Below are 6,000 nucleotides of genomic sequence, written 5' to 3'. Positions count from 1 at the left end.
CTTTTTAACTCTGAGAGCAAATGTTAACCGCTTGTAAACTCTTGGTGTTACAAATCATCACCTTCCTAAAATAATGGCCTAAATCAGCTCTTCATGACACTGGCCACCTCTGGCCAAATCCTCTATATCCTTATTGAAAAGGATTATGCTGTTCCCACCCGTAGTATAATGGTCTATCTCAATCAAGAGTGTGACTTACTGTAGGCCTAAGTCACAAAGATAATGTGACTTGTGAAAAAAATATTGGCCTGAGTCTGGGGTAAAGTCACTTACTCCATTAACAATTTGGCCAAGTCAAAACAAAAATTGTACTGTTTTAATCAAGTCATTTAATCCTCTTATGTTACATAACTGACAGCCATTGTTTCTTGTATGTCAATAGTCTTATATCTATAAACATTTTGGGTGAGATGATTAAGATAGTTTGTTTTGGTTAAACCTTTCCTGTTTTCTGAAAAAGTCATATGTCATTATTTTAGCAAGGTTAAGTGACAAAATGGTAAATAACACAAATTGTACTGTGCACCATCATGCTTCTGTTCATGTAATTTAAGTTGGTCAGCATTTCATAGAACAGTAGCTAAGAAAAACAGTAGTAAATTCCTCTTGAATGTGTCAGATCCAGGCTACTGTATATTACCAATGCTACCAAAATCATAAAACCATGCTGGATTGTATTGTTTTGTTGTGTATATCGGCGTTATTATAACCATAGTAATTGTAGATTCCGTATATACAGTAGCCTATATAATACACCTCCTGCTTCCAGCTCATATCATCCACAGCTACAGCCGTCAACGCCAACCACACTTCTATAGATGGCCGTGAGGTGGAGATTCTGAGCTTCACCTTGAGCCCCACTGTAGCCCCTGGGGGCTGCCGCGTGTCTGTAAGTGAGACCTTTGCACAGGCACTAGTACTGTAGAACAAGGGTATTCAACAGGGGGTCCAGGGCCCCTAGGGGGTCCTCAGAGTTTTGTGTGAGTGAAACTTATTTTTTCTCCTTTTTTATATTTACCACTTGAACACTAGTTTCCAAATTCTGAGAACTTTAGCCAAAAATAGCAGATCTACAAGAACACGTTGAAGACCCCTGCTGTAGGAGATCATTTCATACATATCTCATTTAGACAATTTGACAATTTATAATTTGGAAAATGAAAATGTGAAATTTGTAAAATTGTTAATGAATATCGGCAGACCAAGAGAGGGCACCAATACCCTAGATTTACCTCGTTTTTATTATTTTATATTTTTCATTGCCAGGGTGAGTCAAGGTCTCTCTCCTTTACCTCTCTTCTTGATACCGGGACCAACTACTGCAACCTGTACAACCTGCTGCTTGGTGAGTATCTTCTTTTGTGATCATGATGTGTTACCAAATTAAATTCATTAATGTTTATCTTTTCAGCAACATATCATACTTCCACTATTGTTAGTGTTGGTACTAAACAACTTTAGCCTATCCTCTGTTATTATGTATGTATGTGTGGTGTGGGAATGTATAAATGTAATAACTTTCTACCTGTGTTTGTGTGTTATGTTTTGGTTCTAGCAAGTGGACTGATATCAGCACCAGGCTTCTTGGAGATGACAAATGAGTGGTCCTGCTTGGGCTATTCACTTGCTCCATGTAAAGATGTGTGGTTAGAGAAGATGTTACAGTAATGTGAATAATGTCTGTGTTAGCCTAGAATTATTGATTGCTTTTACCAGTGAATAATAGCAGATATACAAGCTCACAGCGCAGCACCGAGTGCCGCGCTGCGAGCTTGTAGATCTGCTATTTTTCAATAGTTAAAGCATAAAATAATGATACACAATAATGTGTACCCGTTCTAAATGAATTTTAAATACTTACATGAATGGTAATGATAATGGATCATTGTACACTTGCTATTTGATGCTAATGGGAGTTTATTTATGACACTACTGTGTCTGTTTACAGTATGCGTATATATAGAATGCTGTGTCTTGTATGAGTTTCTTATTTTTGACTGACTGGGAAATATTTCTTCAGTAATAATAAAGATCTATCTTGCTCTACCTGTCAACTCTGTTCTCACCTTATTGGCTTCATTAAGCGCTACATATTTATAAACACAATATTAAAGACAACGAAAACACAAATCTAGAATTATTTCTGTGTAGCCAAGGATTTGAACACTGACTGACTTCACCGGGTAAAGTTAAGAAGATAGCCTAAAAGAGATATCCACAAGTTGGATTCAATAAATAAATGATTAGATTATGTTCATTTTTGTACATGATAAACATATTGCTATCAGCGGAGACATAGTCCCACTTTCCTCATCATAGTTGACATTAATTCATGGACCAACGTTTTGGCTATGAAGGTTTCGTCAATATTAGAAGTAGTGTGCAGCTATTTATTTAATCGGTTATGTATTTTCCAGCACCACCTCATTAGATGTGTGCGTCCTTTCTTTGCTTGTTATGTCAGTTTTGCCGCATGACATTGCAAAGCTGATGACTCATGAGGCTAATAACCCAGAAGTTATTAAACTGTAGACATAATCAATGTTGATCATCATTTACTGATGCTCATGACAAGTCACCAATTTGACATTGGCATGCATGTGAGATGATGATGCTTAGAACAATCATCACACTGACCATCATTACCAGATAAGAATCGATCTTCATTCAGAACTCTGTTCTGGCCCCAGGGGTGTAGCACCACATTCTGGGCCCTGGATAAAAGGATTCACTGCGGGGCCCCCGTGAGCTGGGAACACATTATTACGCATTATTTTTTGCTTTAACTATTCAAAAATATTTTTCAATCGCTAAAGTATAAAATAATTAATTGGGCCCTATAGTAACAGTCCCACGACGCCCCTGCCTATGCTCTCGCTGTGGTACTGCTGGCCTCCTACTACAGCAGTGGCGTCAGTTCAGAAAAAGCTAAGGTATGGCAACATGACTGAAGGCGCGCGTGCAAGACACCAGTCATGTTGCCATACCTTATTGTTACATTTATTTTAAGAAGTACATTTTATTCCTCCCCCGGAACGGTTGTTCAAGTGCATTGCACCTGTACAGCTGACCTGCGGAACCTGGGTATATACCATTTTGTCAAAATGGGGAGAATAAAAGTGTGGAGAATATAATTATAATACCTTGTTAAAGTGACCATTTTGTAACATTTTGCATTTGTAGTTATTTTACTGTAATTTAACAGCTTATAATAACCAGCACAGATAGACAAAGAGACATTCATGGATTTATATTTAAAAGTAACTTTTATTTTCCCCCCTGGACCTAGGGTATGGCAGCTGCATACCTCTGCCATACCCAATTGACGCCCCTGTCCTACAGCCTCATGTTCTAGCCCCTTAACATGGCCCCAGCAGTGCAATTTGGCATGACTTCTTGCTCTGGTCCAATTTCACTCTCTGTCCTTTTCTGTGTCCGTTCTGAAAGGAATTATATCACTTGGGGATCTTAACAGTTGGATGGTGTGAGGGTAAAGATTGTTTCAAGAGTGGCTGTGAGTTCATCCAATGATTCTAGATCTGATACCCACAATGCCAGTATATACAGTACCTTCTTTTTTTACTTACATTTAAAGCAGCCAAGACATCTTAAGGAAACTATTAGATAACAGCTATATCATGACTAGAATATTTCCAGTTATTGCAAAAAGTTGCTTCATAGGCTTTATGCAATATAATGTGCATGTTGGATGTTCAGTCTGTATATCTTACCCTTTTATTTGAAATTGTATGTTGCATATTATTCTATTTCACTTTTGTTGCCCGAACATAACCAATTGATATGCCATTGTAACACTTGTTTAGTCAGCAGAATATACATTACATTGAGTAACTATCAAATCAGTTCCTAATTTCCATTTTGTCTATATGCCTCATTAGCCTGACACTCATTCAGCCCGAATTTTCATTTTGTTTAATGCCAGAACAAATTTTGTTTAATGGGCCTGGCTACCAATTCAGGGGCTGGAGTCAGGCTAATGCCTCATTGTATCAGGATCCGTTTTTATAAAAACAAGGAGAATGAAAGTGAACCATGAATAATTGTTTTGAACAATGATCCTTTCTTTGGTAATGGTGCAAAAATAAATGTGGATTCTATGCATTGTGTCAACCATGGATTTGTCATTCTAAAATAATCACAGTGAACCCCTCTTTCGGCCACATGTTAAACCTAAACTACACTAGACATAAGCTTCACATAAAAAAAAGCTTCACACTATTTCTGTATTTGAAGATTTATACCTTGTGTAAAGCACTTTGAATGGCCTTTATGTACTATATTCCTTGCCCTTGCAGTCACTTGAATTGCCTAATGAAAGCTTATGATTAGGCATATGATCAAAGCAAGCCTGAGATACTGTAGGTTGACAAGTCTTATTCCTTGTCACTGCTGCACCAGCTGAGTAATGACAGTCCCAGTCAAATCAAGCTTTTCCTTTCCATATGGCTACACTGGTCTATTGATAAATGTGTGTAATCTCTGGGTTCATGTCAAGGTGCAGGTTTGTCAATATATGTCCATGTATTTGGCAGATAATCACTGTGTTTACTTATTTATATCCATAATAATACATGTTTCCCTTAAAAACCTGCACTATCCACACCTTTCACACACATTTAATTTCTTTGCTAAATAGTTACTATATCGATTTTAAATCATTAAATCGAATCGTATCGTATCGCCATGAATGAACCAATATCGTGCATGTATCGTATCGTCAACCATGTATCGTGATATGTATCGAATCGCTATTAAAATGTATCGTTACACCCCTAGTCTCCAGCATGACCTTTCATTTCACTCTGCCAATCTCAAACAGCTGAAGGTAAGAAATTGTAGTTACTGTACAGACAGAAGCAAATAGGTTTCAGTTAAGGGTTGTGCCACAGTTGGTTAAGTGTAAGAACCATATGTTGAAATAATTTCATTTATGCATGTTGGTAACTTAAATTTTGAGGTTTGTCTGATAAAAGCTTGATGTTGCCTCGCAAGGAGATTCTACTTCAGTGTATCAGGACTACTGTGTGAACCCTACAAACTGTTAGGGGGTATTGTATGATAGCCTTTATATATTTTGTAAGCTTTGTCCTGTTAAAGGTATAGTTGGAGTCGAGCATATTTATTTTTGTTCGATTTATGTTCATAATTTGTTCTACATCTCAATATCATAGCCCACACACACAATATCATAGTGTGTGTGTGTGTGTGTGTGTGTGTGTGTGTGTGTGTGTGTGTGTGTGTGTGTGTGTGTGTGTGTGCGCGCGCATGTGCACGTGTGTGTGTGTGTGTGTGTGTGTGTGTGTGTGTGTGTGTGTGTGTGTGTGTGTGTGTGTGTGAGTGTGTGTGTGCGTGCGTGCGTGTGTGTGTTTGCCTGTCTCACAGCGTGAAACTTTGATTGCAATGATTGCACCACCTGCACCATATCTCTCCCTCCTCACATCTAGGGAATCGACTGCTGTTTAATGGGCCCCATCTACTTCCATTAATGACACTCCGAATTATCATTAATGGCATAACAGCATGTGTCAAGGCAGGAAACAGACACTCAAGAGCTCAGAGATAACAGGGATCTATTTCGACAGGACAGAGACATCCCACTTAAACTCAGCCCACATCTGATTTCTGGTGGCTTAAGTAGTGGGCTATGGTGGTGATGGTGATGGCATTGATTGCTTGCAGCCAATTGGTTTTCTGAAAGTATATTATTAGTCTACTGTTTTTCATGCGGCCTGTTTAACTAATACAAAATATATCCTATCCATAGTATTTAATTTAATAAAATGTAAACTCTTATGGGAACTCTTATGAATTACGTTGTGTTGAGGGGAAAATACCACAGGAATAAGTACATGGCAGCAGAAATATAGCATTTTAAAACCCACTTTATTGACAGCTTCTTGCCCTCAGTACAATGCAATGCAACAAGATTTGAAGTGCTGAGCACAGAGGAATAAATACAGCAATAAATACAGTACTGAC

The sequence above is a fragment of the Nannobrachium achirus genome, assembly GCF_963921795.1.
Source record: "Nannobrachium achirus genome assembly, chromosome: 5".
In the NCBI taxonomy this organism is placed as follows: Eukaryota; Metazoa; Chordata; class Actinopteri; order Myctophiformes; family Myctophidae; genus Nannobrachium; species Nannobrachium achirus.
This window is presented reverse-complemented; position numbering follows the sequence as displayed.